Source organism: Plectropomus leopardus, chromosome 17 (genome assembly GCF_026936395.1).
Source record: "Plectropomus leopardus strain MGB_pleo_1.0 chromosome 17, ASM2693639v1, whole genome shotgun sequence".
NCBI classification, from domain to species: Eukaryota; Metazoa; Chordata; class Actinopteri; order Perciformes; family Serranidae; genus Plectropomus; species Plectropomus leopardus.
The window spans coordinates 17,487,111-17,500,518 of record NC_142192.1 but is presented as its reverse complement, the minus strand read 5'-3'; the positions used below and the strand labels follow the sequence as shown (position 1 = coordinate 17,500,518).

The window sequence follows — 13,408 nt, the reverse complement described above, 5'->3', positions numbered from 1 at the left end:
CCTGTCTGTGGGACATCTAGACAAGTGTTAGTGTGCTGGTGGAACATTAATATGGAAGCAAAGAAAGGCTGTGATAATTTGAACAGCATGTTTTGATACCGATCCACTGCTGAATATTTATATTGAAATAAAATAAAACTAAATAGCAATTAAATACTGTCCTTTAAAAATCTTGGATATATGTAGTTTGAAGTCAACTCATTTTTTTTTTATTTTTTTTTACATATTCTGAAAATGCAGTCAAGAATTGTCAGTGGTTTCCAATCATCTGAATATCTTTTTCTTGCATTATGACTGCCACAGGACTCCTTTTCCAGCACCCAGAGGACAGGACAATGGCTTATACATGGCAGACATGATGTTCAAGTTTGAATTTTTCATGCTGAGTTTTGGAAGCTGAATTTCAACTATCCAATTTGAGAACCTCAATTATTCATTTATCTTTCAACTCGACAGGATTTTTTTTTTTTTTTAAATGAATAGTTTTCCTTGAAAAAGGGAAATTTGGTGGTGCCCAAGATGATTTTGGAAACCATTTTATCATGAGGTTGATATCTGGGGCTTTGGGTGAAATTTCTCAACCAAAGGATAGACTGCCATGAAATTTAGTGTAGACATGTTTCCACAGAATTAACTGCAATAACTTTGGTGATCCCTTAATCTCATCAAGCTTTATAATCAGGAAAAAAAATCCATATGCGCACTATTTTGTATTATGATCAAATACTTGACAAAATTTGACGTTGTGCTCACTACAACACACAATGTTGTGGTGAGTATGATAGCAGGCTGATGTTAGCAAACTGCAAACACAGCCACAGAGCATGGCTGTAGTTGTTTGAATGCTGGGCACTTGAAACTCAAACAACCCTCAAACAAATACTGAATCATGGTTTTTCATTTTGTTTTACAACTTGAAATAAGCTACTGCAAAACTCATGAAAATTCAAGCCACCTGAATGTAAACGCAGGGCTTTCAAAGTAAAAATATTTAAATGCTGAAAAATTAAGTGGTGCTTAAATATCACAATTGGGCTCTTGCTCTCTAAATCTAATGGCTAGTGGGTATGCTGGGCGTGTTTTAGAGAACCATAGATGGGGCTGGAGTCCAAGGTTTGAAAGTGCAGAGCTGTTTTATTTTATTGTCTTTGTGGATTTCTAAATGTGTGTGTGGTTCAAACTTTTCAGCGTAAGCAACACATTATTAACACTACATCAAACATCTTAAGAGAAACAGTGTGCAATGATACAAGAATATCAGTGAATATCAAAATCACTTACAGGTCACACACAACATGGTGAAGCAACAGGAAACAAAGGGAGCAAAGCAGTATATATATAACCTCCCACTGGGTGAAGTGATTGCACCTGAGAGGGGCGTGTCTTGTCTAAGCAGGAGCGCTTGTTCTGTCTCCCTGCCTCAGGTCAATCTTGTGATGGGGACTTCTGTAAGTACGCTTACAAGATTCAAATTTTTACAGGCTCTCCTTGCCTCCGTACATAAAAGGTTTAATCTTATAGAGTGAAAGGATAAGGTCCATTAGCTTTCCATATCCAGAAAAACAAAATACCCCCTTGAATGCATCTTCAAAAGATATGGTGAGAGAAACCTTTTGCATTAGTAAAATCCCTTCACACACTGTCTCAGGTACACTTTGTCTCTGCTGCCTCACAAACACTCTCATGATAATCCACTTGTTGCTATTTACCTCATCCACTTTTTCATCATTGATAAATGTCATTGATTACGAAGCAGAGATAAATCTCTCTGCCAAAGTTTTTTTTAATGCTTTAAGTACTTTATTCCAAAGTTTCCAATGCAGAAGAAAATTTCGTATAATAATTACTATACCTTTCCTTCAAAGGTGCTGTGAGCATTGTGTGCGTGTGTGAGGGGGGAGAAAAAAAAGAAAAAAAAAAGATTGACAAGAAAGAGGCAATTATTTTGAAGGTCTCTGTATTATACATGAAAGGATGCTGTTTCAGAGGCCTCTTGAGAGCTACATACGGGTAACAGATTTGTCTCTTCTTCCAATTCTTCACAGCTCCTCTCTGCGTACAAGAAAATCAGGCCACGCAGCGGCATGCGACTACAGTTTCAATGAGAATTGATGTAAATGCTCCAGTTCACATGCATATGAGCCATTCATATTCTCGCCTGGTGGGACTAAATTGTGATGACAACCCTGAGAGACGCGATCATAAATGCTTCACCATAAAAAAAAAAAAGGCAGACGAAAAACAATAAAACAAAGTAAAAGATTGCTGTGAAGGATCCGAGACTGAGATATCATCGTAAAAATTCAGAGCCTTGAGGGAGGCGCGGGTTGCTACAAAATTGGCCTCATCTCAAATCGGTCTGCGCTGTTGTTAAACAAATTGACAGGGCACACAAGGCCTCTGAATATGGCCCGGTTAGACTGGTCCAAGTTTTACTGGCTGTGTGTATATATATCGTGCATTAGTGTGTGCACGTGTGACGGTGTAATACATTACAATCACACCTACGGCGTAAGGTTGGTGGATTTGGCTGAGTTCTAGCTCTCGGCAGGGGACCATCTCTGAAACGGAGGATCAATGACTTAGTCAACCAGCATCGTATGGTGGTCTGAAAGCGTTTGATTTACGAGATGCAGGGTCTCGCTCTTACCAGCTTTATTCTGTCAGCACTAAGTTTCGCCTCACCTTATGTTCAACTTTAACTCTGCTTTGCCTTTCTTTTAATGCACCTGTTCCATATTTGAATACCACTTTTAGAATTAAGTAGGTCTCCTTAATTTAAGCTCTCTGAAGTTCCTAAAATTAAAAATGAGCAATCCAGTCTGATTACATCTGAACACTCTTGAGCTTTCTGTTAACAAACATAAAAACCTCAAAAGAAGTGTGTGGCTGGAAAAGCTTGCACCTGTTGCAAAGCCCTCTAGGGGGTACTCCAGGACCGGCGCACGTACCCCTGGGTAAGTATGAGGCGTCAGGGGAGGGGGGTCCATATGTGTGTGCACATGTTTCCTCCCAGAGTTATTGCCCCACTATCCAAGTCTCTTCATCTTCATTCTTTCCTGCCCTCCTTCTCCTTCCTCCCTCATTCATCTTCTTCCAAGCCTACGCCTCCTGCATCCTCTCCTCCACCACCACCGAGGATGTAGACTGTAGACATGTTAGAGGTGGACTCTTCTCTGTTTTCCCTCCCCTTATTCCCCTCTCAGACAATCCAACCACTGTTTAGCCCGTTTTACACAGAGATTCCGTAATACTGTATAAAACAGATCCACCATTATGCTGGCTTTGCTTTGCTTCACCAGAGTGTAATTTTAGATAGCATGCCAGCATTCTTGAGGCAAACCAGGAGTGACGTTTAACACAACAGCATCTGCCCATAGTGTTCCTTTTCCATAGACATCAACTCAGCTCTGTGACTACCTCCGCTGGCGGCTTATGTAAGTATTTCACCAATATAAAGAAGGCCCTCACATAAAAGTAGGCCATCTCTGCAGTATAGAGACAAATACTTTTGAAATTGGTGCTACATGACGGAATGTGGAATGGTAGGTCTGAAGCAATGGCTTGTATTACAGTAAAACATAAAGCTAAAACATGTTTATGAAAACATTTTAGAAGAGAAATAAGTAGTCCGGTAATGTAACCTTGATTCATATTCAATCAGCACTGCTTAGTTTTTTCATTTGTTTGGATTTCGGTCCGAATTTGAGAGACGGGGAGAGGGGCGGGCGCTTTATCAGCGCTGTACTCTTTGAGAACATGGTGGCAGCAGCAGGGTTGGCAGTGGTTGGCGGGCAATACGAAAATGTAGAAGTACAGTCTGTAGTTTGAGCAACAGCCACAAGATCCAGCAAAACTCCTCCTAATGACATAAATTACATCATTTGGAGGACTTTCACTGGGGGTGAAGGAGGGATATCTGGACACAGGTAAGGTAGAGAAAGTTTACCACAGTTCATCTACACATACTACCCACACTGTTTTGATGCAAAGCTGGTTGAAAATCGCCAAAGTATCCCTATCAGGGCGGAACACCTCTGTTTTCCCAATCAACGTTTGCATGTTTTATACAGAACAGCGAGGCAGAATAACAGCACTCCCGCCTTGAACAGGTTGTGTAAAAGGGGCTTTTCTCTACTTCAGCAACTATGTGAGGCGCAGGGAGTGGATGGATTCTGGCAGTGTCTTTATTGGCTCTGTTATTTCCACTGCATGCTCCCGTGCTTCCCTAAGAGGATGAGGGATGAGAGAGCAAGGGAGCACCGAAAGAGGGGAATAGACAGGATGGGTGGGTGGGTGTTGGTTGGGTCTAGCTTGGGTGGGTGAGGAAAGGAAGTGGAGGGAGAATGAGAAAGAAAGAAGCGTACTATGTCTCTTTTATTTTTTTGCATTCACCTTGGAGTTGCAGTCAATGAACCTTTACACATGCGCTCGGAAAATCCGACACACACAAAACAGAGGGGAAGATACACTCGGCGAGTCCCTGCATCTTCACTGCAGAGAGAGGAGTGGATTCTATTTCAAGCATGAGTGCCGATATAAATCAGTCAATCAATGAGGAAAGAGATAGCCACAAATGCTTATAGATGGGCAGTCGTACAAAACATAGCACTAGCACACAGCACTGAATTAGTGCGAGGGGTCTCCTGTTTTGATAGTCATTAAAAGCCTCGGTACACCGGTGTGTAGCAGTAAATTGGCTTAATACCCAACACTGGCTCTTGTTGACTGATAATGTAACTGAGGCTTCAGCTTAGCATGAATAAAACATTGTATGTGTGTGTGTAGAGCTCCACAGTTTGCTGGTCTGCGTTATTGCTGCAATAAGCCACGGAATAAAGTCAGACTCCCACTGCTGCAGCAAACCGGCAACTTAAGTTACAACAAGGCACACTTTGGATTTAAGACGGGAGCGAGGCACCATAATACGTTACTAAAGTCTAATTTGCCTGTCCTGACATTGGAGGGAAGCACAAAATAGAGCACAATAAAGAGAAGGAATGGCATCCATAAAGAAAAGAGCGGGAGATAGTTACTGAGGGAGATAGAGAGGCTTGAGAAGAAGAAAAAAAAAAAACGAAATGAAGTGGGAGTAGATTATGTCTGCCACATCCTGCACCATGACGACCAGCATATGGAGCCTATTTGGCCAACTGACACATATCCCAACAACGCCATTTTTTCCCCCCCTACCCTCCTCTCAGTCTTTCCATCCAGAAGAAAGGTTCGAAAGGCGGAGAAAGGGGATGGGTCTGTGGAATATGCTGACACAGACTAATAAGAAGAGGGGGGAGAGATACAAGGAGACACACACAAAGAGGGAGAGAGACCAAAAAAATTGTGGAGGACATACAGTAGCTGCAGCGGTAGTTTTCCATTGGACTCTGGAAAGGGTTTGTTTCACTTGGAGCCAGGAAGTGTGTGTGGTCACATGATCACCAGGCCACGTTATTCAGAAGTTTATGGGAGCTCGCTGCTTCCAGGACTTCTTGAAAGAGAAGAACTTTCTTCCAGCCAGGTTTTCCAAACATGCTGCATATAATTAATATGAGTCTCTCAGTATGCCAAATGCATTTTCCACATTAAACACAGACAACCTTCTTGTTCAGATTTTTTCTTCTCTCTTCTCCTAACTTACTCTACCATTCTCGACAATCGACAGGTCCATTTTTTGAATGCTCAACTTCTGAATACCTGTTTTTACATGTAAAGGATATGCATATTTGTGGATGTCTTTCATTTGTTTAATTCCTGATGTTCACACTATGGTATTCCATCCAAATTTGTACCTGACCACACCTGTGCAGCTGCTAAACCAACAAGCCCCTGCCTGAATCTCTACAGCACTGTGTCAACAGTGTGCTGTCCAAAACACACAATTACTGAAGACTGAGTAGGCTTATTGGCTCATTTATATTCCTCAGATATCACAATTACCACCACAGCTAAAGGAATGCACATCAATATTCCTTCTGACACTGCAGAAAATTGGATATTTTATTAGACAACCATTTCCATGCCAGTAACAATTTGTTATTATATAGATACTTTTTGTGAAAGTCAACCGAAAACAAGATTAAGAGTTGGATACTAGCAGCCCTGTGAGATTTAGTCCAAACAGTGCTTTGAGCTATATGCTAATACTAGCATGTTCAGAATAACAATGCTAAAATGATACTTAATTTACAGCCTGTGGGCCAAATGTGTTTCCCGACGGACTCCAACAATTTTTTAATTCACAGTAAAAATTGTTTTTGTAATTTTGGCATACATAAGGTGTGAGAGTGTATAAAAAGTGTATTAAAAGTGCAAGTGGAGGATGCCCAGCACCCCCTAGACAGAGGTCTTTGCTAAGCCCCTGCTGTCCTAAAATGTGAGGCACATCCAAAAATCCTAAAAAAGTCCTCAAATCGTGGAAATGTCTAAAAATCATTGAGATGCTGTAACAACCTTGAAATGTCCTAAAGTACTGGAAACGTCCTAAAATCCTAGAAAGGGGGCTGCTAAGACTGGCCCCTGGCCTCCTGTCATTTTTCAAAAATGGTCCCCAGTCAAAGTAACTGAGTAACCCCGCTATAAAGTTTACCAAGTGTACAAGTGTTTTAGCATGCTAACATTTGCTAATTAACAAAGTACAGCTGACGCTAATGAGTATTTTCTTATATATTATATAAGAAGCTGATAAGAAACTCCTTTTTGCCAATAACTGTAACATTTCTGTTGAAACTGAACCTTTGATATGCTTCAGTTTTTGCCATCCAGCACTGACTACTTAGTTTCAGGATCATTATCATTAATACTTCTGCTGGTTCATTGTCACGGAGGAAAACGAAATTTCCTCTGAGGTGTATTGCTTTCCATCAATACTAGACATTAATCTATTTATTATTGCAGATGTGCGGGGAGGGGGGGGCAAGCAGCTCTACAAAAAACCCTCTTCACTTTGCTCTCTCTAAGGACTCAGGAAGAGATGTCTTTAGTTCAAGGGCTGGAGACAGCCAAAGGAGCATTAAGACTTGGCCAAGGTCGACTGTTGACACTTGCCTCCTAATTGCCCAGGGGCTGCATGGGCATCCAATCTGCTTTCAAATGCAAAACTGCACTTTAAGAGATTACAGAAACACCCCTGGAATACATATTACCATTTAGCATCACCCAAGACTTTTCCCTGTATTTATCAGCTAAGATAGTTTATCCTGGCAAAAGCGTGCGCACGCATACCCCAAACACACTCATCACACACATACTGCATACCTTTGCATGCAAAAGCACAAGCTGATTTGCAGTAGCTGAAGCAAAACTGCATTACCATGAAGAGTTTTACAAGGCAATATAAAGAGGATATAGAGGCATCTGCATGTTGTTCAATGGGTCTGTAGCTAATTACAGCAGGTCATAAAGCGCATACGAAACACATACCACAGCAAGTGTCTGACTGAATCAATATCTGCACGCTGCATGCTGCGCATGCTCAACCACAACCACAGGGTGTTTATAATCACATCAATATGAGCAATAACAGTGCTTTGTATCTCAGCTGTAACCTCACTGCCGTGTGAAACCAACCGTATGGGGACCTGAAACTCTCTGTATGTGAACAAAAAAGTTATGATGAATAGTCATCCGCAAGATGGGTAGATTTACACAATTTCCTACTGTACATCTCTGGGAGGTTTAATCCTGGTCTACATCCCCAAAAATCAGACAGTGGAAATGTAAATCAGCCCTGAGTCGAAGGCTTTTAGGCTAATCGAACTGTCCGCCAGGTAAACGAAGCACACCAGGAGTTCAGGATACTTCTGACAGCCGATGGTGGCAGGTTTAATGAAAGAGTTGGCTCATTAACATAGGGCTCAGACGGTGGCCCTGTGCTGTCCCTTCCAGGCTCGTTATCTCAACAGCAATCCACCACATCCTCGGATAATTAGCTTCAGCACACAATAAAACTTCTAACATTTTGAGAGATCATTAGAACAGGTTTGTTTTTGGAGCTTGCTAGCATGTTATCAGCGGGACTACCAATACAAAGGATCAGATGGTGGCAAGTTCAACTAATTTCCCCACCCCAATGATGGATCCTGTACAAGGGCAAAAGTTTGAGTTGGAAACTGCTTGGTAAAGAAACAGAAGGGGGCACGGCTGTCCTCCTTTCGGGAAAACTGTATGTTTTGTCCATGCAATTCTATGACAGTAGTATGAACACAATGTGCTGTGTATGTGTGTAAGGTTTACAATATAGCCAATGCTGTTTCAAACCGGGCACCCACCTCAAGTCTTCAGGTCTCTCCTTTGTCACCATGTTGCATACCCTCTCACTTTCACTCACACTCACTTTGCTCTGTCTCCTGTCTTAATACCTGCAATGAAAGAAAAAGTGCCAATGAAACAAACTTTTTTCATATTTAGGTAACACAGACTATTTGTATATATTTGCTAGTAAATGTGTTAAGAAGCATGCTAAATTGCATCAAAGTAAGCTACTTGTCAGACATTTACTTAGCTGCTTGCTGTTGTCAGAAAATCAAACCGCGTATTGCCATAGCTTATGTTGCCACGTCTTTTCATTTCTTTTAGACTGCTGTGTGTGTCAGGGCATAACAGACAGGATTTGAAAGTGGGTTAGACAGACTGCCACGCTGTATTTTCTCTCCTTTCCTTTGCTTTTATTCCGCAAGTAAATAATGGGCAAAATTCATTCTCTTTTTTTGTAACTGACAAATCGTTAGCTTAATCTGCACCAGCACTATAAAGGTATCATGCTGCCTCTGCCTCAGGCTTTTAGAGTTTGCTAAAGTGGTCACATATTTAAGAGGAAAACAGATATCTGTGATTTTATCTGATCTCTCAAAATATCAGTCCTGTGTCACAAAATTTCATTTATTTATCTAGTGACCCCCCCTGTCTCTTTCTGATCTTTGGATTTCTATTTTCTTGTCTGATCAACCATAAAAATGTCTGCCTTCTGTCAAATATAATGGGGCTACATGGCATTCAGCTTGTAGTGCCAAAAAACTGTACAGCTATGTCTCTTTACAGAAATCGTGACCTGGTTATATATATAGCTTACCTAACGCCATGAAGTAGCTAACGATACAACTCAGCTGAAGAGGACGCCATCAATGTTTACATATTGTGTTGTAATAAGCACATCTGATCTGTGAGTAAACGCACGTTTCTTCTGCATGTTTATACAATCAGCTATTACAGCTACAGGAAGAAAATAGTTCCAACATGAAACTGCTCACAAAAAGGTCTGCGGATTATCCTTGGAATCAGGTCATGATTTCTGGAAAAAAAAGATATGGTATTGAGTTTTTTAAATTATTTTATTTATTTTTGGTGTTGTGAGCTCCACAAGCAGAGTGTGATCTAGTTCCATTATATTGGAGAGAAGGCATACAGCTCTTTGCCGGATATCTCCAACACTGCAACTCACATCAAAACAATCTAGATTGGTAAATAGCACTTCAGGTAAAAGGAAAAAAAAAAAAAATTTCTAATGTAATGTGGTTTTTCAACAGATATCACATTCTATGCATCTTCTGCACATTGGATGAATGGGGAGGACTAGAGTTTTGGGGACCAGTGGGCAATCTCAGGACAGTGTGACAATAAGGTAGCTCCCATAACTAGCCCTTGGACAATGGGAAGGAACTGGTGACCTTATCATTTTCAGCCCATTATCCTATCGCTAATGTAAGCTTAGTGAGGACAATGCTAGTGCCCACTCTAATCTTTCTTTAGCCTAATGCACAGGGCTTCAAAACAAACCATACAAACACTCCCAAACCTCAAGAAACTAAATCTGTAAGTCCATAATGAATCTTTTAGGTTGTGTTAATTCATTATTAATGAAGCGCAATCTGCCAAAAAGATGTGCAGACAGAAAATAAATGGTCAACAGATTACGGATCATTCAGGTTACTGAGACAGGCGGCCAGAGCAACAAACACGGGACTCTTAAAAGAACAGAGATATTCCCTTAAGACATCCCTACTGGAGATGTATTGATACTGCTTGGTACTGGGTTATTTTGGTCAATATCTTAAAGATATTGAGTACCAATAGCCAGTCCTACCCACAAAACAGACTTGAAGCCAAAAAGATGCTTTGACTTGTAGTTTTGTGAGTAAAGAACAAGTGAAATGATAGCCATTATGCGACCAGTGAAGACAGATGAATTTTTACACTATTTTTTCAGTTGCAATCACACTTCATCATTCCTCGTCTTGCTGAAACACATCAAGTATTGCAGAATGTGGATTAAATTTCTCTGTCCTTCATCAAGGTGTAGGCAAGAAGCAGCAGCAGGATAGTGCCTTTCATTTGGCATCTGTCTGTGCATATTCCCTCTCACGTCCTCTCTCTCTCTTTCATATGCATCAGTGGTCCTTGCAATTAGTTTAGATTAGCTAGACCCCGCTGTGGGGAAGTCAGACTCAGCCCAACCCTTTGCAGCAGCGAGGTCTGCAGGTGATATTTTCCACTCAAAGTCTTTTCAGCATTTGCGGTGCACAGAAGCCTGCCTCAAAAAAGAAACTGTCTTTGTCTCAGGCGTGTGTGGCTTGAACGGTCAACATAAAGACCTGAGAGTTATTTCTCTGCCGCCCTTCTTTCCACACATTGTCCTGGTCATTAAGAGTCTCAGAGGGTTTAGCGTTGACCTATTCACCCCTACAGAGAAGATATGCTCGCTATCATCGCTCAAGATCAATGATGGTGCGAGACAGAGAACAGAGAGAGGCCAAATAGAGAAAGACAGACAGAGAAAGAGAGAGATACAGAGAGAAAGAGACTGTTCCACATCAAGTCCTAAGCTGATCGATTCCCTCCTAACAGGGCCTAGTAGTATTGATTGTAGTGTAAGTAGCTGCCTCGCTGTGGCTTACACTGAAGCCCACACAGCACTGCTGCAATGGTCCACTGATACACAATAGAAGTTGGTTTTTAATACTTATTCTATCTCACTAATGCCTCTTCACTGTTCTCAAATGTTTTGGTTTGAAAAGAGATTTTACAGCCTTGATATGGCATGCATGCCCTCATATGTACACTTTCACACATTTACAGAGTAAATAATTTGTCACACCACACGGGAGTCTGAACTACACAGGGGGCCTATTATCATCGCAAGTGCTCACCCGCTCACGCCTGTTTGTTGTTTTCATCTGAGAACTGTGTTTGTGTGCGCTCGTGAATGCGTATGTCCTTTGAGCCACACACTTGAAGGGATTTTCTTGGTTTATGATCGCAACGCAAAATCCAAACAAGCTAAACAGAAGGGGAGACAGAGGGATAGAGAGATGGATAGAGAGGGAGAGAGAGATACAGAAAGATCTGTGACGAGGAGATGGAGATGAGCGAAGGATGAGAGGGAGGGAAAAAAAGAGAAAGAGAATGCAGGTCAGGCCTCGAAAGATTACTGCATGAAGGTGGTCTAGGCAGCACGGCTAATTATGCGTGACATTACTGAATAAGCTGTTCCGCTTGCTACATTTTATTAAAGGGAGTAAGAGGCTGCACGCCTTAATTCATTATTCATTGATTTTAATGGATATTTCACAGTGAAAAGACAGGAAAGAGTATAGAAACTGTCCACCGGCTCAGAATCTAACCTTCAGTAAACTTGTATTTCCAGGTAATCAACTTATTGATTCTGAGGGAAAACAACAACATTTTGGGGACGACACATTCAAGAATTATACTGTACAACACAAGCTGGGGAATCGGGACATTGCACTTTGACAAGACATAAATGTCTGTGGGCTTAAGGGAGGTACAAAATTTGAGTTGTGATGTTTACATGGAGGTGAGATCTCAAGGCAGCTTTGCTCCATTTACCCAACCACTGAGGCAATCCAGTTTTACAAATAAGTATAAATGTTGAGCACAAGACAGTCTCCTGTGCCAGCGATAGGGGGAATCAGTGAAGAGGGTTTTGTTCTGTACAAGGCATTGACTCAGACCTCCAGCTGAGTGAGTTGTGATTCTAATCCGTTCACTTGTTTTCCTCCCTCCCTACACAACACTTGCCAAATATGTTAATCTACCCAGATATGCCAACTTATTCTATGGTGCGGAGTGTGATTTTCTTAAGCAAAGACCCCTGACTTAGTGCTGGATACTTGTGGTATGAAAAGGCACTTATATAAGCCTTTACATACATGCATATCACTCACATGAATGCACACATACATGCTCAGTCTTCGTGCACACATTCCCATGGATGTAAAGGCATATACAGTATGTGCACACATTAACTGGAGCCCCTCTGCAAGGGCGAGCTTTGGGAGCAGCTGTTTTTGTGCATCTCCGGGTTGCCAGTGTGAATTAGAGAGAAGGCTGCTCTGCCTCCTTTAAATGTTTCATGATGTTTACCAGGTTGTTTGTTCTGAGAGCAGATCAAGGGCGGACCACTCCCACTGGCACCCACCAATGGGGCACAGAAGAGGCTGAGGGAAGGAAGCGGAGTTGGATGAATGAGTCTCCATAAGGCTGGATTGATGGGTGTATGGATGGATTCACTAATGGATGCTTAGATGGATGGGATACAGACATACATTACGCCAGGATCAAATCTAATCTGTAATGCATATGTGTTGCTGCCATTGGTAGAACTGGCAGAAGGCTGCTCAAAGATCTTGTTGCTAGGGCAATATAAAATAACATTTATTAGATGGGGTTATCGATCACACATTTTCATTATGAGAAACCTCACTGGCAGCTCGCCACATACAGGGAAAAACAATATTCAGCATGCATTATCAGTGCATATGTTATGACGAATTACCAGAACATGCAGCAGTGATTCTAGAGTAAGTGCAATCGGTGTAAACACAAACCGGCTAAACACAAACTGACACATAAAAGAGGAGTAAACCTTGATATGTATGATGGTGAACTGATGGAAATGAATAAAATATAGAGCAAAACGAGATTATAAAACCCAAATGACTCAATTGGTGGGAGATGGAAGGATGGTTTGATGGATTCAGAAATACACAAAGACAGTTGAAGACTATCTATATCCAGTGTTTATCTATTGCTGGAGAATAGCTGACATATACATAAAAAAGCATAAAATTGAGCATGACAACAGTGAAAACATAAATTATGTTGCTTGTGGTAATGCGAAGTCTGGGAAAAATTCTTACTTGGAATTCTTAGACTATGTGGACAGACAAGAATATAGAATAGAGAATATAAGAAATTCAGAATATCCACTTGAATCCACAGTAATGTTATAGCTAGGGTTTGCGAACTAAGTGGTACAAAGTATTGTCCAACACCAAGGCAAAAGTGTTAAAGGATGTTCCAAATGGCCAAACGCAATAGCAAGGTGAAAAGCCGGACTTCAAAGAGAGCAGAGAGAGACGAGATAATTGTATAAATATGGGGAAAAAGACAC

At 41.3% G+C, this 13,408-nt stretch overlaps 1 protein-coding gene across 5 annotated transcripts in view; it reads right to left on the bottom strand.

Moving 5' to 3' along the window:
* Positions 1-13,408, bottom strand: part of col16a1 (collagen, type XVI, alpha 1) — a 176,917-nt gene that overhangs the window by 128,343 nt on the left and 35,166 nt on the right. For 4 of the 5 annotated variants that reach the window (XM_088090134.1, XM_088090133.1, XM_088090137.1 and 1 more), the window contains exon 4: positions 8,268-8,357. The gene's annotated coding sequence lies outside the window, so the exon portion shown is untranslated. Of the gene's footprint in view, positions 1-1,281; positions 1,322-8,267; positions 8,358-13,408 lie in introns of those variants that run through there. The other variant, XM_042506500.2, reaches the window with a different exon arrangement.